The sequence below is a fragment of the Panthera onca genome, chromosome C1, assembly GCF_046562875.1.
Source record: "Panthera onca isolate mPanOnc1 chromosome C1, mPanOnc1 haplotype 2, whole genome shotgun sequence".
Taxonomy (NCBI): Eukaryota; Metazoa; Chordata; class Mammalia; order Carnivora; family Felidae; genus Panthera; species Panthera onca.
Window position 1 is genome coordinate 86,420,712 of NC_138346.1, and position 22,853 is coordinate 86,443,564.

At 40.9% G+C, this 22,853-nt stretch overlaps 1 protein-coding gene across 16 annotated transcripts in view; it reads left to right on the top strand.

Annotated features, from left to right (window-relative positions):
• Positions 1-15,100: 15,100 nt before the first annotated feature.
• Positions 15,101-22,853, top strand: part of QTMAN (queuosine-tRNA mannosyltransferase) — a 397,197-nt gene continuing 389,444 nt past the window's right edge. For 3 of the 16 annotated variants that reach the window (XM_078451312.2, XM_078451313.2, XM_078451315.2), the window contains exons 1-2: positions 15,104-15,237; positions 19,805-19,891. The gene's annotated coding sequence lies outside the window, so the exon portion shown is untranslated. The other 13 variants (XM_078451318.2, XM_078451316.2, XM_078451317.2 and 10 more) reach the window with 8 other exon arrangements.

Here is a 22,853-nt window from a genome sequence, read left to right on the forward strand (position 1 = left end):
CTCTCCATTCATGGCCTCATTCACTAATGTTTTAGGCAATAATGCCTGCGGTATTCCAGGTTCTGTGTTACTGGGAATATTAAATGAAGAGACTATATACACCATCTATTTGCGCAGCTTTCACTCCAGCAAGGAATGGGCATATCAGCAGAGAGAAATAGCAACACAAGAAGTGTTATAGGGGCACCTGGGTGGATCAGTCGGTTTAGCATCTGACTTCAGCTCAGGTCATGATCTTGCAGTTCGTGAGTTTGAGCCCCACATCGGGCTCTGTGCTGACAACTCAGAGCCTGGAGCCTGCTTCAGATTCTGTGTCTCCCTCTCTCTCTGCCCCTCCCCTGCTCATGCTCTGTCTCTCTCTGTCTCAAAAATAAATAAAAACATTAAGAAAAAAAATTGAAGAAAAAGAAGTATTATAACAGAAGGTTATTTTGACAGCACTGAGGAAATGGGTGGTCTGGTGGAATCATGGAAGCCTTCACAGAAGAGGTGGCCTCGGTGTTGTCTCTGGGGAGTGACTTAGAGTCGTGTGGTAGACAATAGAGGGTCCCCATGAAGAATTACATAACCAATGACCCAGAGTTATAAGAGAGTAAGGCATTTTAGGGGAATTACAGTACTTCTGTCATGGCTGGGGCTGAAAATTCACACTAGAGATTGGGAGGCGGGGGGACAGAGACAGAGGATAGGCCGTGGGCAAATTGCATTTACCGTGCTAAATATGTAAGATTTTTGTCCTGTGGCTACTGCAGAGACTTTAAGGGAATGGCTTAGGTAGAGCAGTGCTATGAACCAATTTGCACGTTGGAAAAATTTCTCTGGAGAAGTGATTGGTCAGAGACTAGGTTGCCAGGAAGGAATCGAGTCAGGAGGCCCCTGCAACCATCCAGGAGAGAAATGGAGGGATCCTGAACTAACTCTAATAATGAGAACACATTTCTAAAAATTTGTAAGGTAGATTCCCCTACATGTGATAACCAAGTGACATCAATTAAAAGAGAGTGCGTCTGTGTGGGGAATAGTGGGAAACTCTGGAGCAGCCTTAGCTATAAGGAACACGGGGGTATACAGGGAGAAGAAAAATTGTTTCCAAAGGGAAAGAAGCAGCTAGGGAATGAGGAGAGCATGGTACTGTGGAAATTAATCATATCTTCAATATCTACACCGGGTTTAAGTAGAATACACTTATCCGTCATCTAAGGTTCATTTTTGTTTTCTGTAGATTTTGAGACTAGTCGGGGGGTGGAACTGGTTACACACCCCCTGGCTGCCACTGTTCTCTGAGCCTCCTCCCATGCCCCCTGCCAAGCCTGACTTTATCCTCCCCCGCTCTGGTAGTCTGGCAGGCCAGAAACCTGCAGACATGGAGAGGGAGAGGGCGCAAAGTACACAACTAGCCGCTTGGTGTTGACTCACTTAGCTCTGATGACAGTGGGATGAAATCCAGACCAGCGCTGGGCTTGTTGGCAGGAAAGGCCTCCATAAGGAGGTCTGGGGAACTCCAACAGGGAACAACTGGAGTAGGTGGAAATGAGCTTGCTTGCCGTGCTTGTGTGTGCTTACAACGTGGGACAGCGATATTCAGAAGGTGAGACTCTGGCTCCAAGCTCTCAGATCTAATGTGACATTTCTATCTTTACCATCACTCTCTCCTCTGGAGGCCCTTTACCTTGGCAAATAGTTCTTAATTCGATTATAACTCCTGAGTAGGTATAGTTGACTAATAAAATACCCTCCTACTATATAGTCTGCATGCACATAATATCCCGTATTTGAATAAAATATGACCATGGCTCTTAAAGGCCATGGGAAATGGGGATACTATATAGTGGCACAGGTGTGTGGGGGGGAGATGGGGTGAGAATTTTAGCATAAAATTCAAGAACATTTTACCCAGACCACAAGGCCTGCGTGCCTGGACCACACTTCATCTTATGGTCCTTTCCCCTCCTTGACTATGTTCCAGACACTCTGACTTTCCTTCTCCCCCCCCCCCCCACCCCCCTCCTCAAGCAAAGTCATGGTGTCCAGTATCGAAAGTTAAAAGAATATATTTGTTAAAACTAATGGCTAACTGGATTTAAGTCAGGGCTTGAAATCTGGGAGAAGATGAGAAGTCATTTCTTAGAAATGAAGGACGGGGAGAGAGAAATTGCGGGGGAGGAAGCAGGAAGTTTCAGGGGCCCAGAGTGGAGGCTGGAAGGAGCAGCTGTTGCTAGATGACCTTCTCTGTCCCAGCAATTTCTCAGAATGTGCCTCCAGCATCCAATGGTCGGTCAGGATCTGCCTCCCTGGGATGGGAACTATGAAGGCAGAGAGAAGAGCTGAGAACATTTGAAAGAAGAAACTGAATGAAAAGTAGTTCTTGAATGAACCACTCCCTCATGCACTGTCAAATATCTATTTATAGAGGGCCTGAAACCATCTTTTAGTAAGCTAATCAGATAGGGGAAACTAGCTCACTGGAAAATTGAAATAATGCATAAACAACTTTCTTTCCTTTTATCCTCTTAGCACTGATTATAACATTTGGCCCTAAAGGAAAAATGCCATATCCCCTGACCCAGTAGTCTCTGAACTTTTCATTACAGAGCAAACTTGAACAGTGCTAAATTTTCTACAGTGCAATTAAATTTCAGTATTCATTTTGTGCCTCTTTTGTGCCACACTAGGCAGTGGCAAAGCTGGTGTGTGAGTGCAGTGTGTTAGTGTGGTGCATGTGTATGGAAGGGTATAGTTCTGGCAGAAAGAGCAGAGGGAATGATTCATATTTTTAAATTACTATTATTTATTCTAATAGGGAACTGGAAGGAGAGGTAATAAATGAGTAACACTGTGAGCCAAAAAGGAAATGAAGAGTTTCAAATTAGACTGGAATCTTTTAATCCATCCTTACCCACCCAGAAAAAGAGTGGGATGGTATCAGGTACCCACAACTCATCAGTTCCAGTAGGTTGGACGTTATACGTATTTGGGACACAGTGACTTCTGACCAACGGGACATGATTTCTGAGAAAGGGGATCCAGTAAAAGGAATAGTTCCTAAGAGCAGTGCATAGGTAGAAAAGAGAGAAGAGTCAGAGTTGGCGGGCAAGAGAGCCTGGTTTTTGATGACTTATCAATAAGATCTGAAGGACAGATCAGATCCTCATTGGTGATCATTGAAGAGCTTCTATATTCACATCTTGCCTCATTTGAATTTGCCTACCAGGCATCCATTCTCTCTTGTCTGGGTAGTTAACACCTGACTTTTCTTTGGGAAACCACTTCCATCTTATCCTGTGTGGTCTTGGTCGGACTGCCTATTTTAAGGAATCCTTCTATGCCCTAGCCAAGGAGTAAACACATGCATAGACTAAGCCCACTCTGAGCCCAGTGGAGTGATACAAAGTTGGAAAACATGGAACTGATTTGTCTCAATGTCAGTGCTCTGAAGTGACTGCCCACAAGATTCTGCTCTGTAGTACTCTCTTCCCCAAGACAGTCTGATTCCTTTCCTTTTTAAACCTTTCCTTACAGTCATTTACTTTTAAGTGTTTATGCATTTATTGGGTTTTATTTGGCCAAAGTTGGTTTTCTACATTTGCAAACAAAGGATGCCAGGAAAACATCCTAGACCTTACCTAGTGGATTACTCAACACAGTCATAGCTAGATTATAGATTCCTTTCAGTTTTTATAAATTACAATATTTTTACACTCAACAAAACTTTGGGATTTGAGCAGAATTTAAATTTAATTTTCTTGCATCATGCCAATTGCAATGCAGAATTTGGAAATGTGTAAGATTCTGAATAACACACTCAGCCAAAGAAAGGCATAGGCAGGGTCCCAGGGATATGTTAAAAATAACCTAATCCAAGTGTAGGATTTCTTTTGCTAATTGAGGGGATGCCTATAAAGGAGAAAGGGGTAAAGATAAAAATCAAACAAGAAAATGCTAATTGCTAACCTATGATGCTTTAAGAGATGTGAGAAAAGACCTTTTACACATACTGAGATGTGATACTTGCATTATGATTACATAAGAAAATATTCTTTTTGGTTTTTAATGTATACTGTTGTAGTACTTATAGGTGAAATGACATGACATAAGGATTTTCTTTAAAAATATTCCAACAATAAAACCAACATCAAAGAAATCAAGAAATCTGAAACCAGTACAGTAAACATGTTCATGACTTCCTGGGGTCCCTTGTAGTAGTAACATTCTCTCTATTTTTGTGTATACTTGGGAAATTCCAAGATCAAAAGTTTAAAAATATCAAGTGAAACACCTCTAAAAAGTTAATTCTTTTGTGTATGTGTATTCTTGCACTGACATTTAGATCCTTTCATCATTTTTGAAAACCCCTTGGAAATTGTATCTTTTGGCAGTGGTTTTCACCCCATCTTTTGTAATCTACTCAGTCTCATGATTTATAAAAGATTTGCTTATTAGCAGTGACCTGCTGACAGTAAATTACTTTATTAAGCTCTTTCTTTGAAATATACTCCCTCTTCTAACATATTCACCCACATTCAAAGGAAAACCAAATGGTAGGAATGCAAAATGAAGAAAGAAAAGCCTATGCTTAACTAACTTAATTTTTGTGCTCAACTTTTTTTTTTTTTTAACGTTTATTTATTTTTGAGACAGAGAGAGACAGAGCATGAATAGGGGAGGGTCACAGAGAGAGGGAGACACAGAATCTGAAACAGGCTCCAGGCTCTGAACTGTCAGCACAGAGCCCGACGCGGGGCTCGAACCCACGGACCGTGAGATCATGACCTGAGCCGAAGTCGGATGCTTAACCGACCGAGCCACCCAGGCACCCCATGTGCTCAACTTTTTTAAATGCTAAAACAATGTGCCGCCAAAAGATATCTTACTAAATGTCCTTTAGAAAAAAAAAATTGCTTTTCAAATATTCAAACCCACTGTAAAGACGCAAAGGTGCCAGATTACCTAACACTAGTAATCTTTGCTCTACCCTTGATGTTCAGGTGTTTTTAAAAACCCAGGTAGCCTGGTAAACTCTTATTTTATTTTTATTGCTTCTACTTTGTAATAGCAGCCAATCCTGGAGAACAAAGGTCACATAGAACAAAATGAGTCACTACCCAAACTATGAGAAAGCCAGCAAGAACAATTATGGCACATCAACTAGACCACCGTGCTTCATGCTTTTGCTTGAGTGTGGCTAATACAGTCCATCCTCTTGATTTTTGCAATGTTTACCACAGTAAGGAACAATTTGGCTAATTTGCCTGTAAAAATTGATTTTGTTTGTCCTCCGATATTTTGTACTAATAAGAATTTCCCTTTAAAACAGCTAGTTCTGCCTCATCAACCTCAGACTTTCATTTTAGAGTGAATCTTCTAATTATAAAGCCATCCGGTGACAGTCTGGACAAAGATGGCATTCTGGTTAACACTCACCACAAAAGAATACGGATGCCTGAGTTTAAACCAATGCACACCTCCTCCTAAAAATAGGGCAACATGTATAAATTAGTAATGGCATCATTTCATCTAAAACAGTTCACATCGTCTTACTATTTCAGTTTGCAGAGACAAAATTCGGGGCTAACTATTCAAAGAAGAATACAATATCATCTATTAAAGAAGGTCAGATCGTTTTCTGCAAGTTAATTTTCAAAAGCAATCAGATCTTGAAAAGTTCTGATGATAGGCGACACCAATTGGCATTTTCTCAAACATTCTGTTAAAAGAAAAGAGGGAAGTTTGATAACATCAAGATCGGCTTCCCTTTTGTAAAGTTTTCTTAAATCATAACTTCTTTTCTATAGGAACAAAAGCAGCATGGTCCTATTTCAAAATGGGGACAAATAAATACTAACCAGAACTGAAAAAGATTTCAATGAGTCCGTTTCGTATGGTTCTTCTACTCAACTGCAGGAATGTTATGTGGATTTGTTCAGGAATTATTGAAAAAGCAACAGGAAAGGGAATACAGTACTCTTTTTTTTTTCTTCCCTATTTGGTCTGTGAATTAAGGGAAAGGTGATGTGTTGAAATATAAGAAATGTTGTTAACCATACTCTACTCATGGGAGAAGCAAACTGTAGCTAGCTTGTGTTTTGTTTATTTCCCCCTTGTTTCAAAAAAAGATTTGAGGCAGCTATAAGATTGGTAAGCAAGGGCATAGTTACTGACAAGAGACTCTCTGCAGTGCTTGAGAACCCATGAAAGGATTTTCCCTGCCCCTTCTTTATGTGTGTCTGTAGCTCTCAAACAGTGATTTTGAAATGGTTCAATAGCAAAAACTGGCCTTCTGCTGTCAGACAGAATGCTTCAGGGGTAGATCAGCAAATAGTATAGATCAGTGACTTCTGCAAAGTACTCTGTCTCCATGGAAGTTGTTCTTCCATCATTCATTCCCTCCACCAAAGCTGTCTGGTTCATCCTTTCCATAGGTGTCAGACCCAGACATGTAAGGGCAGAACCGAAAGCACACAGGGGAGTGAGTCTATTTCCGCATCGCACACATCTGTGCTGTGACAAATTAGGACTACAGTGGCTAATGTCATAGAAATTTAGTTGATGCACTTAAGGAGTGAACTTTATTTATTTATTTATTTATTTACTTTGTTTTTTTTTTTTTTTTTCAATATATGAAGTTTATTGTCAAATTGGTTTCCATACAACACCCAGTGCTCATCCCAAAAGGTGCCCTTAAGGAGTGAACTTTAAACAGCAAATACAAACAAGTGACCAACCCACTTCCGACGGGCCTCGGATATGGATAACCTCATCCATCCGAGAGCCTCAAAAATAGGCTCTTAATGACCTACAAGATGGAGAAAAGGATGGAGAAAAGAAGAGGATCTAGGCATGGCAAGGACAAATATATTTTTCCTAGGCATGGTAGGCTGAAGGTTTCATGAATTCTTTAATTTTTAAGGGAGGATTGAAAAGTAAAATCAGAAATAAACTACATAAAAAACATTTTTTTCTACCATATGACATGGTATTTGTGATTTTTGTATATCCATTTGTGCTTCATTGATCTATTTAGTAAATTGTGCACTGTTCATTCCATTATTCCTTCACTGTTGTTCTAAGGTCCAAAGTTAAAAACGATATCTGCAGTTGTAGAAGATACCTTAGTTGAGTTGTGTGCTTCAGGATAGGCTCACCGTGCTGGTGCAGTGAACAACACTGGACCACTCATCTCTTTAACTGTTAAACCTTTCATTGAAGCTCATAAGATATCTCTTAAAAATTTTTTTTAACGTTTATTCATTTTTTGATAGAGACAGAGCGTGAGTGGCGGAGGGGCAGAGAGAGAGGGAGACACAGAATCCAAAGCAGGATCCAGGCTCTGAACTGACAGCATAGAGCCTGACGTGGGGCTCGAACACACGGGCTGTGAGATCATGACCCGAGCCGAAGTCGGATACCCAACCAACAGAGCCACCCAGGTTCCCTGCTCATAAGAAATCTCTTGAGGATCTTGTTGCTCTCCAGACCAGTTCCCAAGGATCCAGGGTTGTTTTCTTCATAGAGCTATAGTCATAGCTATACCATCTGGAAAATGGGGTTTCCAGGGTCACAGGCACAGGGGGGTAAGTGCTCCTTGACCAGAAGTGATAAACTTTATTCTCCTCAAGCCCCCAACCAAACTAATGAGGGGGTAGAAAACGTGGGAGAGCTGCATAGTATGTTGTAAATACCCCTGTCCCTGCCACATCTGATTACTAAAAGTAAGATCCATGCTAAGACTGACTAGAGAGTGGAAGTAATACCTCTTCTGGAAATCTTGCTGAAACGCTCGTAAATATAAAAATTGGGGGCGGGGAGCTTTTTGAAAGGGCACATTGCCAGGCCCATGTGTCAAATTCAGTTTTGTAGGGTTGAAGTAGAACTAATGCCTTCATCAGGCTTATTCTACCAAGGGCTGTGTGTAGCATGATGAACATGGAAGACAGATTCTGCGGTGAATGTAAAAATTCTCTTTAGGGTACTGGATGAAATGAAACTAAAAATCAAAGACAAGTCATGTGGGAAAGTCAACATCTTTTCAAGTTACCCCTTCCATTCTCCAAAGGGGTTCATTATGCCTTTATAGTCAAGGGAAGTTGGATGCCCCCCCAACCCCTTGTAGGTACGAATGCAACACTGCCAAAAACTCTCTGTGGAGAATCATGTTAGATCAGGGCCTTTGTCCAGGCGCTTACTTTTCTCCTTCTGTTTTCTTCCTCTTTTGTCAATTATATTTGACTTGGAGAGAACACAATAGAGGAAAACATCATGTTTGTTTCTCCTCCAAGCCCTAAATAGGGCCTTTCCATTCTTCCTTTTCCTCTCAGATTCTTACTGAGGCTTTGTGCTCATTAGTAGGTATTCTTTGGAGAGAAATTTGGAAGGAAAAAATTAGATGATAATATGGGTGATTTTAAGTGTAGGCATGCACAAAAACTTCTTAAAAATCAGGTTGTGGTATGCATTCTTATTTTAGATTTGCCCTTGTTAACATCGCCTCAATAAACAGGTGCATACACTTCCCAAGCTGTCGCTGTTGTTTATTTAGCCTGTATGCTTCAAAATCTACTGATGGATGATACCCAACCAGCTTGAAGCTTGACTTTTGGAAACTAGAGCCTTAAAGTTTTAATGAGACTTTCTTAAAGTATAGTCCAACAGGTTTTTTATAATAGGAGCGTATCTCTTGAAGAAACTATAAGAGTATCACTTTTGTATGTTAATTTTAGTTCAACAAATAGGAAAAATGATTATGAGTAATAGCTCTCAGCTTTCAGATAGTTCTTTTCATGTTCAAAGTGCTTGACAAACATTAATTAAATCACTGGCAGTCAAATTAGATAAATATGTTCTCTGTATGTGCATAGCTGTACCTTCCATGCACACAGTATTCTAAATCACATCACTGCAGATCAAACACTTTTTTGCCATCTGAACTTGGTTGGCTGACACTGATTCCAAGCAACAGATAATTGCTAGAAGGGCTAATCATGAAGAGAGATTATGTAAGCTTTCTTTGCTTTTAAATAAAAACATGAATTTATCCTTGATAAAAGGTACAGGGTGAACTGCAGTGTAAAATTCTTCTGTCTCTGGGCCAGAAAGTAACAATGACAAAGCAAATTCCTTGCATTATATTGCTGGAATAGCTAAACTGTAATTTAAAGAGATCATTTCATCAACAGAGAGTACATTTCATATTTCCTGGGCTACTAATGTTTTTGGCCTCTTTAGCACCAAAAACAAGAAGGCTTTTCAGGCTAAGCATGGTGTTGATTTCAGCAATATGGTAATTGTTCATTAATGCTAGGAATCCTTGGTCACTACTGACTTGAGAATTTGCTGGCATTTGGGCCAGCAAATTAAACATAGTAAATTTCATGATTATTTTTAGAATAACTTGCACTTTTTTTTTCCTTCATTGAATTTAATGAAGCTTTCCAAACCATCCCAAGAGATTAACTGCTCCCAATGGACCTTCAACCAAAGTATATGCCAAATAAAAAAGAGTGCTAATAACATTCCATCTTTGAATAACACCTAATGAATTAACACACTCTACTCACCTGCACAGACAATTGGGAAAAGGCATGCACATGCATGTGTAGAAACATCTTAGCCAGAATCAGGCTAGGTTTCCTTGAGATGCTTAAACTGCATAACTATGAATGGAGAGGACTTCAATTTCTCCTTCCATTCTATCAAACTAGTCTAGTTTGTTTCCAGGGGGAAGAAACTACTTGTTAATTGTCTTGAAATTTGCTGAAACTTGCTTGCAATTTGCTGAACAAAAGAACATTTAGTTCAACCAAGTTGTCTTTTTGGACAGACTGTGAAAGTATTACTTGGAGTCGGAATAGCTGTTCATGTGGATCTCACAGAATGGTATTTGTTTCTCTTTTATAGAAGTGCCAACATATATGCCTATAAGCTTAAAATCTGAGACTCTTCTTCGTTACTGAGGGAAACCTGGAGTTCAGTGGGGTTACGTGATATGCTCAAGGTAACACTCACAGCCCACATGGTCTAAACATGACAGATGGCAGCAGGGAACCATAACTGATACGGTTCTGCATCTGCTTTAGTGTTCCTTGTCCCTACTGGTAGACTCTTGCCATATCCCAGGAGTAAGAGTGAGCTTTTTCTGATATTTAGAGTAGACAGTCATCGATGGGGACTGACTTTCGGCCCAGAAAAATTTATTAGATATATCCGTATGGTATAAATTTCTTCTTCCTTTAGTATCGAGACAAAATATTGGACCTGGCTGGGGATGTTTAAATGGCTTTAAAAGTTTAATAGTATTCCAAATGTAAAAGGCCTTAAAAGGCAAATAAGATAAAATGTGTATATTTTGAGTTGTACTGCTTCTATTTATTTATTTATTTATTTATTTATTTATTTATTTATTTATGGAAGGGGAAGTGTAGAGGGAGAGAGGGAGAGAGAGAAAGAGAGAGAGAGAATCCCAAGCAGGCTCCACACTCTGTGTGGAGCCCAATGCAGGGCTTGCTTCCATAACCCTGGGATCGTGACCTGAGCAAAAATCAAGAGTCGGATGCTCAACCGACTGAGCCACCCAGGCACGCCTGATTTGTATTGATTTTTACAGTCAGAGTTCACTGCCTTCATTTCATCACTTCTTAATACCCCACCCTGTGAAAACTCTTCTCTTGGAGGTTACACATGACATCTTTCTTGTTAATGGTACTAGCTTTTACTTAGTGTTTATTTTCCTTGACTTTTTTGCTGTATTTGACACAGTAGACTCTCCCCAACCAACACCATTTACCACCCTATATAAATACTCAATAGTTGATTTCATTGACATTTTTGTCTTCTTTGCTAACCGTGCCATCAAACATGTCCTCCTTACATCATCTCCTGCTTGGATTATCACGCAGGCTTCTGTCTGGTCTTCCAGGTTGTTATCTCTCCCTTCTCTAATCCATAATTTCAGAGTGACTAATCTTCCAAATATCTACACTTTAATCCGAACTTAAAATTCCTTCTTCCCTACAGGGCCCTACTTTTCTCTCCTGTTTCATCTCCTTTGCTTTCCTCTTGGCTCTTTACATTCCAGAAACACATGCCTTTTCTAGTCTCAAAGACACTATGCTTGATCCCTCCTTAGGGCTCTGTGCTAGTTTACTCTGCCTGAACTTCTCTTCTCCAGATCATTCCACAACTGGTTATTCCTTTCATTCAAGTCCTTGTTTAAATTTTCCTCAGAAAGATCTAACCAGTTTGATCTCTCTAACCAAACTGATCTCTCTACTCAGTTTGATGCCCTTACGTTTAATTTCATTCAGAACAATTATTACAATTTGGTAGCTGTGTATTCATTTGTTCCTCTGTCTCTCCCAAATAGAGTGTATACTCCCTGAGATCGGGAGATTTTTATTTTATTGCTTTCCCTCCAGAAACTAGAACTTAAAGAGTCATGAAAATCTGTTGAATAAAGAACACTAGAGGTTGTATCATTCCTAATCCATTCAACACTATACCCTCCTATTTCTATATAAGCACACTGACCAGTCCCCACAGGTTGTTGTCACTCTCCACGGAATTTACTTTCTATTGTGTCACATGTGTCCACCTTTTTCTCCAACCAGATGATAAGCTTCTGAAAGGGAGAGGCCTTTTTATACTTTTCCAGCCCTCCAGGCCTAGCAGAGTGCTGAGCAGCATTTGGTATGTATTTAGCAAACACTTATTGATTTATTTCTGACTGTAACATTATATACTGCACCACTGAGCACTTTTACATCAGTAAGTCTGAAACGGAAATAAAAATAGGTCGACCATAAAACACCAGCATAAGGCCTATGACAGGGTGAGAGCTTTCTTTCTTACTTTCTAATTCAATTGAGTAGCAAACTAAAGTTTTCTGGAATGAGGATGTGATGAATAGGAAAGCTTACCTTGGGAAAATTTCTTCCTTCTCAAGCAATTGGAGTCTGATCACCCTTTGAGCACCCTCTGAGTGCTGATCACCTTCCAACTCCAATGTGCTCAGCTCAATGTATACCGTTACTGACTCTTGCCATAATCCTAAAGTCACCTTGGACTTTTTACTGTTCTTTGATCCCTGTATACATACTCACTGAACTCACGTCTTTTCCTTAGTTGTCTTTGTGACTAACATTTCTTTTAAAACCCCACCTGCTACTTCAAAAGTTATGGTGTCACGTCTTGTCTTCAACCTTCTCTCCTGTCAAAGCCACCCAGAATGATCTCCTATTGGATCAAGTCTAAATTTCTCAGGCTCAAATTCAGGCCTTCTGTGAATGATTCTACCTTGTCATTTCAGCTTGGTTTTCTATTGTCTCTAAAAGGAGCCTCCTGTTCTAATTCATCTGATCTCCTAACTTTTCCCCATTCTTAGTTTGCTTGTTTTCTTCCCTGTACCTTTGTTCAAACAATTTTCCTTATGTCAATCCAAATTCTACATTTCCTTTTTTTTATTAAAAAAAAATTTTTTTTAACGTTTATTTATTTTTGAGACAGAGAGAGACAGAGCATGAGTGGGGGAGGGTCAGAGAGAGAGAGGGAGACACAGAATCTGAAACAGGCTCCAGGCTCTGCACTGTCAGCACAGAGCCCGACATGGGGCTCGAACTCACGGACCATGAGATCATGACCTGAGCCGAAGTCGGACACTTAACCGACTGAGCCACCCAGGCGCCCCTCCTTTTTTTTTTGTTTGTTTTTTTTTGTTTTGGTCCTTTTAAGAGATCTTCCCTTGATTTACATGGATAATTTTCAATTTAAGATTTGGACTTTATGATTGGATCCGTGGTTAGTAATGGTGAATTGTTTATTGTTTCATATTTCACCTCCCCAGTAATACCATAATTTTCTTTTATTTTTAAATAAGGTTTTTTTTTCTTTTTTTTTTTTGAGAGAGAGTGAGCATGTGTGAGTGAGAGTAGGGGAGGGTCAGAGGGAGAGGGACAGAGAGAATCTTAAGCAGACTTCACACAGCACAGAGCCCAACACGGGGCTTGCTCTCAAGACTGTGAGATGGTGGCCTGAGCCGAAATCAATAGTCAGACACTTAACCAACTGAGCCATCCAGGTGCCCCTGTAGTTTTCCTGACAATAGGGACTTTGTAATATCTACAATCATGCACAGCTCTTGGCACCTCCTCGGATGAATGTGTTTGGGTGGGACGTGGCTCCACAGGCCTGTCCAGAATTGTCTGGTTTACACAGATGAACCCTGAGCAGGTGAGATGGAGTTTGTGAAATAGGAATCCTTGAAGTCAGTGGCACAAAGATGGCCTCTAAGAGCAATACCTTCCTAGTTAATGTCAAGTCCAATTTCAATTTCATACATCACTCAGACCATGTAAGCAAAACTACAAAGGCAAAGACTTCTGATGTTGAATAGTTTTATGTAATTGGTAAGTATTAGCCAGATGCTGGCAGGTATGTGAGACAAGAGATCCAAACCTGAATACTGACTGGCTTTGTTTCCAATGAATCTGGGTAATATTGAGCAAGTAATTTACCCTCTTGGGGGTTCAGTTCTTCATCTGTAAAACGACAGGATTAGACTCCAGGTGATATTAAGGACTAGATAATTCAATTATAAAATTACATGATTCTATTTCCAAAGCAATGTAATGGAGACCCCAGTCCTTAGAGTTTTTCATATACTTGTTCTCTGTGATAGGACTTATTAGTTTTGTGTGTACTTAGCAACCCAGCTTTCAGCTTTTGGCATTTACACTTTTCCTTTTCCCAATTTGTGATAAAGTAGAGGGACAGATGGTTTATTAGGCTTTCAAATGCTTGCAATGCTGTTGTTCAATTCAACAATGGTTTTAAACTTTGAAGGTCCACATAGAGCCTGGATTTTGTTTAGAAGGGAAGATAGTTTTAACTCTTCAATTTAAGGATAATAACGTTTACTCCCATATTTTAAAACAACATGTGGATGTAACTCCAAAGGCCTAATCAGTTTCCTTCATTTCTTAACTCATTTCCACATCACACCCTAACTCTTCCAAGTTGCAGTTTTGAAAATGAAGTTACCAGACTTCCAGTTACATGTGCATGTTTTGCCTTCTCCTGACTCACTTAACCCACAAGCTCCTTCCAAATACAAAACCCTTTAATTCAGAAACACAGAAATTTTAATGTGGAAGGGACAAATTCCTCATTTTATAGGTAAGAAAACAAAAGATTCTGGTGCTCTTTCTACTATGTATTTTATCAAAAAGTGAGGTTAGGTTGGAGGGAAAAACATCTAAAATTTGTGAATTCTAAGCCCCAATAGAAAATTTCATTCTTTTAAATTTAAGTGTCAATACATTACCCCAAAGAGAAAGTAGAGACAACTAAGCAACTCAAAGGTCACCACTGTTATCGCCTTGCTTTGTGCTTTTAATTCGTCAGTGACTCTCTTCGTGTAAGTGTGGACAAGCAATGGTTGAATACCCAAAATGCATCCTAAGTGTGTGGAGGAGTCAGAACAGAAAAGATGGACAAAATGTAAGCAAAGGAAAGTGTGAGCCTGCCAAGAGGTTCCGAGAGCGGACCATAGGGAGGGAAATGAGGACGCGTAGGCGAAGCAGATGCAGCCAAAGGGGTGCAAACTGCGGAGCAGGTACAGGTGGCAGGGAAGGGGCCGGGTACCTGCTGGGGTCCTGAGGCTCCAGCAAGCCAGGAAGAGGGACGGAGACAGGGAAGAGGAACCGGCACAAAAACTGCAGGAGGAAGCCGAGGCCGACCTAGTGAGCAGCGAAGACCTTCCAGAAGAAAAGAGAAGGCGCCAATGCGAGCTTAGAACGATACTGGGGGGTTAGGGAAAGAGTAGGAAAAAGCTGAAGAGGCAGAGAGGGGTGCTGATGAGAGATGGAAAGGGCGCGCAGGGAGGTGGGAAATGAAGCGAAGCCTTCGGGCAGTGGGCAGGTGAGAAGAAGAGCGGGGGCTGTGAGCTGAGGTGGGCCGGTGCGCGCAGGCGGGACGCGCCGCTGACTCAGGGACCCCGAGCCCTCGGCGTCCAAACCGCGCGGGGGGGGGGGGGGGGGAGGGAGGGAGGGGGGCGGAGCCTTGAGTGCGTGGGCGGGCCAAAGGGCGGGGCCTGCGCCTGACGCGCCTCGAGGCCGCAGCGGCCGCAGGCCGGGAGGGGCGGCGGCAGCGGCGGCGGCCGCGGGGGAGGGGCACGGCGTCAGCGCGTCGCCGGCTGGGCCGCGCCGGTGGCCAGGAGGGAGAGACAAGGAGGAGGAGGAGGAGGAGGTGAGTAGGCTCCGGGCTGGGGAGCCGCGCGGCCCGGCGGGGAGGCGGGGAGCGCGGCCCCTCCCCTTCCCTCCCCGACGCCCGCCTCGCGGGGCCGCGCGGCGCGGAGTTCCCAGAGGGGCAGCAGCGGCGGCGGCGGCGGCGGCGGCGGCGGCGGCGGCGGCGCGAGGAGTTGGGGGTGGGGGGGCGGAGCTGAGGGCCGTGCGGGCGGTGCGCTTCCCGAGCGCACGCGCTGCGCTCCTGGTGCCGTGATCCGCGTCGCGCCCGGAGCGGGGCACACGGGCTGCTGCGTTGCAATCCTGCACGCTGGCCATTTTGTGATTTAATTTTTTTGAGTTCTGCGCTTCGTGCGTGCCAGGTTCCCGCGGCCCGGCGCGCCGCCGCCACCTTCTCGAACGGCAGGCGAGGGGCGGGTGGGGGCGCGTTACATCCCCGCGGGGAGAAGGGAGGCCGGATTCCCGGGGTTGGCCTGAGTAGGCGGAGGGGCCTCCTAGCAGATCCAGAGGCTGCCGGGCCGGGTCCCTTGCGACGCCCGGCCCCAGGCCTTCCTGAAGGGAACCTTTGCGCCTGGCCCCTCTGTCGCCCTCACTTTCTTGCTTTCGTCAGCCCCTCTCCCTCTCGGCCAGTTGAAACGAAAGACCTCATTCGCCCGTTACCCCTTCCCTCCAGTGAGGATCCGGCGTGTACTTATTTTGATCGGGAGCTGGGCTAAGTGTTCTGGTGGAAAGGTTCTCTTAATCTAAGTCTTGTAAATCCAGCCATGTACTCTACAGCGAAGTTGCAGTGCTCCACAATTTAACCTTTAGGCTCCAGGGAGTGCGCGCGCTTTCTCCCTCCCTCTCGCTCTCTCTGTGTCTCTCTCTCAAATACAACTTTTAGAGTCTTCTGAGAACTGTAAGCATTAGATTATCTTTGAGATAATTCTTAAGTTAGCGCCTTCGGGCAGCTCGATGGGAGGTTCAAAGAGAAGGCTTTACACTTTTTCCTCCACCTGTATCACCGTTTGAAATGGAAAACGTTGACTTGACGGTGATTTTCCACCAAGAGGTGGGTTTCACAATGCAGCCCCCGAGTGCTGTGGCTCACCTTGGTTGTTTGGTGCTACCTCTGAAGTTGATTTTAAAGCCCAATGTAGTGGTCAGATAAAGGAGCTGCTGAAAAGAAGGTCAGAATAATTCAGTAGAGCCATTTTTTTGCATTCTGTTAACCTGTTTAAGTAAGCTAAAGCGTGGCAGGAGTTTCACCTAGGAACCCACGTACCAAGTGCTATGGTGAATTTTAATGCATTCCAGGTCTGATGTGGAATAGATTCTCCTTAGCTCTTTTATTGTATATTTTCCTTAGGATCTTGTATTTAATGAAACAGTTTGAGTATGGAGGGTTGGAGGAGTACGTTTTGAATCATGAGACTTTCTTTGACAAACTTGTAAACTAAATGGCTAAAATATGAACCATGATACTGAGATAAAAATAAGAAACTGAATTTTTGGCATTATCAGTTTGAGAAGTTGACTTCTTTACTCCTGTTTTGAAACCCTGTTGACATTTTAATTTTCTGTACTACTACAGAAGTACAGAATTTTGTTTTTAAGGGACTTTCGCAGTTTAATCCAAACCCATTATTTCACAGGGAGAAATTAAAGTTTCTTGAAGATATTTAACAAGAGTTAAATAGAACTGGTTGGCTTAATGAACTGAAATGAACACTTAAGTATACAGTTTAGACCTCTCCGATGAATACTCTTGTGCCAAAATTTGTTTTGATTATGTTATCTTAAGAAAAGCCTAGTAATTACTAAATTTTCTTTTTTCTTTTTTCCTGTTTTGGGTATATGCCTTAGTTTATGATTTGGACCCATTAGATACAAATGACAAATTATGTATAGTTGGGAAATGTTACATTCCATCAGTTGAAATAGTACTTTCCAGTTTGATTGAAATTAGTAATTATTTTCACTTTAAGAACGTTTGTTCATATTCTTGTTTCAGATAGTCTGTTTCAATTCTAGGAGAGTGGCAGTTCAAGATCCTCATATATAAGACTCTGGTGTATGTAATCTTGATATTGATGAGGAAGAAAGGTGCTATACGCATGTAGTAATTGAATTCCACTTCCCGAGCCAACATCACTTTTCTTGGTGGGCCTCAGATGCAGAGGTCCTGAAGTCCTGGCTAAGGCAGGGTGAATTCTTTGCATCTGCACCACAGTGTTTAGGCATTTAGCAAATACTTTTTGGTAAATACTTGTGTACGCTTTACCTGGTGACCAGGTCGTATTCTTTCTGTGTAAGCCTCGTGTCTAGTGCTTGTGGTCATTTTGGGCTCAATCAAACTTAAGGGAGCCAAGTGCCTGGAAGTCATGAATCATGATATTGTAAACTTGAAATCATTCCATTTCCATATACGTGCTGAATCAAATATTCTATTAAGTTAAATTCCAGTATTGGAAGAGGTAGCAGGTATCAAATATTTTAGAAAAATTGGGGGGACAAACTTAACATTGAGAATTTTATTCTTTTAACATATGTTACTCACTGTGAAGTTGGGAAAAAGGAGCATTATTTAAATTTTTTGATAGGTCACCTCAGTAGAGCTGAAGTAATGTGAATTTTCTAGTGAAATTTTCCACTGGAGCAAAGTTTGACAGCCATCTATTGAGTGACCCTCTAATTGTTACCGTAGGCCACATTTTAAAGTTTTGGTTTCACTTTATAAGGATAAACATTTTTCAGCATATAGACCTTTGTAAGGAGCATGACTTTTGGAGTCCAGACTACCTTGGCAGGCTGTCCTGAAATGATGTATTAAACAGTTTCAGGCTGTATTCGATACGGCATTCTGGTGATACAGTAAAAACAAAAGAACAAAAAACCCGAAAAACTCACTGTATTTTCTTTTTTTCTTAGGCTTATCTCCTCTTTCTTTAATAGATCAGAGCAGTGTGTTTTGTTTATTTATAAAAAAAATTTGAGGAAAAGTTTCAAGCATTTCTTTTGGGAAGTACCACCACTCCACCCTTTGAATAGCTTTGGAAAATGAGCAAATGCAAGGTCAGTTCCTTCCAGTGAGTCCTATTTGAATATGTAGAGCCATATAAATAATAGCCTTCACAGGGATAACATTTTTGTACTACGTGTATTGTTTTCTATGACTCTATTACTGAAAACATTTGTATAGTACAGTAGGGCAGTATTTAATGTATAGGAAGCAAATCTTTCACATGTATCATTGCTGGTTCTTTTGCTAGTCCCAGTCTGTGTGTTCTATCCACTGCAAGTTCTATCCCTTCGACCCAGTTTTTACATTGGTTTTTAAGACTGAAAATACAGGGGTGCCTGAGTGGCTCAGTCAGGTAAGTGTCTGATTTCCAGTCGGGTCATGATCTCATGGTTCGTGGGTTCAAACCCCACATCAGGCTCTGTGCTGACAGTTCAGATTCTGGAGCCTACTTCGGATTCTGTCTCCCTCTCTCTGCGCATTCTCCACTCGTTCTTTCTCACTTGCTCTCAAAATAATAAATAAACATTAAAAAAAAAAAAAGACTTAAAATACATTAAGACCTCCATCCACTTCCAGACGTGTGATCTGGACTTACTCCAGTGCCCTGAGCGTTCATTGTTCACAGAAGTATGGTATCTCACTGTACCGTTGGCATATGTGCAGTTTGACCATGAGATTCTCATTTTTAAAAACACATTACTCATCAAGAGTTTTGAAAGACATAGCATAAACATTTAATGAGGTGTGTGTGAGGCATCTAGAATATTTCAATGTAGGTTTAGGTGAATTAGGGTATGGATTCATTAATCAGTAAGAATTAGGAAGACTAATCCTTTCCTGCTACACTTTAAGTTCATACTTAAGTCATTTAAATAGATGAGTGTTTTGTTTTTGAGTATTTATTTTTAAAAGTAACCAGAGAAGCAATTCCACAGCCTTTCTTTAGTAAGTGTTAAATTGTCCATAGAGTTGATATGTTTTCTGGTGTTGTTTCTTTTTGTACACCGGATCCCTTGTGGACCTGAAACCTTGCCTTAAGCCTGCTTAAGAACTCTAACCTCTTGGTCATCTGCCTCTCCTTGCTATATCCCCTATTCCTCTCCTGGACTTGGGACCTGTTCTTGTCCACAGGCAGATGGTTGGGGCTCTATTTCAACCGAGGCAGAACTTGCAGAGCCAAGATACTGTGATACTGCCTCTGGGATTTGAACTTACTGGATTGACGCCTTGGATACTGAGGACAGGCTAGCTGAGAGCTGGGCTCTTTGGCTATTACGATTTGGGCCCATTTTGAGGGTCAGCTTTTCATTTGCATCAGGCTCTAGAACACCCTAGACTTCATCCAGTCATTACTTAGATCCCTTTCCTGACTGTATACCTGTTGGATTCTTTGCCTTCTTAGTTGACTCATGTAATAGGTGATTTATATCCCCCATTTTCAGTGGTAGCTATTTTTAAGTATTTGGTAGTCTACCCACGTCTTCTCTCAGTTTTGAACTTTCATTTGACCAAGTAGCTGTTGTATTTTCCCATGGCACATTTGTTTATGATCTGTCTTTCCTTCTAGATTATGTGTACCCCGAGTGTTGAAACTGAATCTGTGCTCTTCCTGGTGGTGTTCTCAGCACTCAGTACAGTGCCTGGCAAATAGCAGGTGATAAATAAATATTGATTAATATAAAATTCATCCTAGCAGGAAGTTTGTTATCAGTATGGGAAATCAGTGTTCGTATAGAAATTTAGAATTCATACAAGAAGTTTAGACATTTCATTACCATCATTAGTACTACAGAATCTGTATATTTTAAATTATAAGCATATCCATATAAAAAATAGCTTGGCAGGGCATTTATTTAAGAAGAAAAGGTGTATAATTTTTGCTATGCATTTTAAGGTGTTGCACGTTTCAGTTTTTCTTGAGTTTGATTAATATGTAATATTTTTTACACATTGAAGTTTTATGGCACTATAAAGAAGTGAGTTTAATGGTCCTCTTTTTGTTCATTAGTAATTGTATACTAAAGAGTAAATTCTCATTAAAAGGCCCTTAAATGCCTGCTCATAAAAAGAGAGACCTCTTTGATTTTGTTCTCCGTACAGTCGTGGTTATTGTTTTGAGGCAGGTCACCAAACTCTTTAGTAGTGTAAACCTTTAAGTTGGTTTCAGAACAGTAGTCAGTCATGTATTGAATACCCAAATTACCATGTCTTCAGACAGTAATGCAAACACTCTGTATTAAAAAGGTAATGACCATAACTTTTTTTGTAGAATTTTTCGTGCTAATTTTTTAAAGAGGACGTTTGAACTAAATTTCCTGTGAAGGCCAACATCTCATACTTTTAATGATAGTGGAGTATACGTGTATGTGTAGAGAGGCGGGGGGGATGGTGTTTTTAGTAGTGGTATTTTTAAGTGGACAGTTTACTAATTATGGTGAGGTAACATTTTACAACTCTAAAAGGAAAACTTCAATTATCTGAATGAAATTAGGTACATGAAATTAATTCAGATAAATGGGGGAATCCTTAGTGTAAATGATGCATGTCAAGAGACATGACCTCAATCTTGTTTTTTTGTTTTTTGTTTTTTTTTTTCTATATATGTCAGCTGCTTTTACATTACTAGATTGTGATTTTTTTTGGTGATGGGAGGAGGTAAAGTTTGCTGTGTAGTTTTTTGTTTTTTTCCTTTGCCACAAAGGGAATCCAGAATGTGGTATTCTATGAGAAGTGTAATTGCTCATCTCTCGCCTGTGCTGCCCTGCCCTTTTAGGTGGTATACCACAGCCTTCCATTTTGTCACCTTCCTGTCAAATGTCAAATGTGTTTGTGGAATACACATGCAGTTTGTTTGAGAATACAGTTTGTTTGAAATTAAAGCCACACCCCTCTATCCAATCACAAGATGTTTATCCTTCCCAAAAGCTGAGTTACAAGAAGTTAAGATGAATTGAGCTGGGTAAACCTTAATTCCTTCCCTGTCCCCCATAAGGTTTAATATGAAGCAGTATCTTAAGATGTAGGACCTTAAAATAGAAACAAACACTGGGGCATAACCCCTGGCTTTTATGGATCCTTATTTGAAATGAAAATTTTGCTGATTGATTAGAGTTTAGGAATGCTTTAGGAAACTGATTTCTGCTGCTGTTTATTAAGTGTGCAGCACTCTTGGGCTCCTGGCATCTGAAAGCTATTGTGTAAAGAGTAGACAGCCTCTGTAGCTGTGATGACATTTTTCTCTAGGCATTCTTTTGTTTTGTTTTTGAACAGAGATAGGGTTATCTCAGCTATGGAGATGTGTGTAGAAATTTTACTTCTCTTTTCAACATTACCTGTTGACATTTTACCTAAAGCACCTGCGGACATTTTTTACTTTCATTCTTTATTTTCAGCATGTAGCTGCTTCCTTTTTGCCTCTAGGTCTTTGAGATATAAGATGATTCATATCTTGATTACCTTGGGTAAAGTGGATATGATATCAGCAAGTTCTGTATCCAGACCTTGTGAACAATTCCTAGGTCATTGCCTGAGACCTTCTTAAATATATGCAGGCAGTGTGATTGAAGAGCTTAGGCTTCAGGGTCAGTCGAAACTGATTTTGACCCTGTACCATTTATGAACAGCATATCTTTGGGGAAAGTTAGTTACTTTTCTGGGTTTCAGTTTCCTCAGAATAATCTTACCTGTATTGATTTATTGTCATATACAGATAAGTGTTAATGGTGTGAGTTAGTTCATCATCTACCTAGATCATTTTATTTTATTTTATTTATTTTTTTTTTAATTTTTTAACGTTTATTTATTTTTGAGACAGAGAGAGATAGAGCATGAACAGGGGAGGGGCAGAGAGAGAGGGAGACACAGAATCGGAAGCAGGCTCCAGGCTCTGAGCCATCAGCCCAGAGCCCGACGCGGGGCTCGAACTCACGGACTCACAGACCGTGAGATCGTGACCTGAGCTGAAGTCGGACGCTCAACCGACTGAGCCACCCAGGCGCCCCATACCTAGATCATTTTAAAAGGAAGTAGGTTTTATTCTATTTGAAGACAGAGATAATCAAATTAGTAAAAATCTTTTCAAATAGAGGTCTTGCTCATTTGAATTTAAAACTATGTAAGATTCTTGCAACAGTCGATCTATTTATATACTCAGGGTACACTGATATGTGACATAGAGAGGTAGAATATGTAGCATACTTTTGAATTAAGACAGACTTGGATTTGTCTATAGGTGATCTAGCACTTGGGTAACCTTTGGGAAGGGAACTTTACTTTCTTGACTCAGTTTTCATCTGTAAAATGGGTAATAAAAGTGTAAAGAATAATAAAGGGTGAAAAAGGATAATATGTTGTTGTAAAGACTTCAAAGAGGAAGTATGCAAAATACTTAGTAATGCCTGAATCCATAAATACTGATAGTTGTTATTGTGACCTCAGACAAATGACTTCCCCTCTCTCTACTTCAGGTTTCCTCATCTGTAGCATGAGTATATCAGAGAACTAGTAGAATTATTATGAGGATTTAATGAGATAATACATGTAAGTGCTCATTTCATGTTAATTGGTGTTACATTGTTTGGTTTCCAAATGAGTAGGACCAATTTTGAATTAAAATG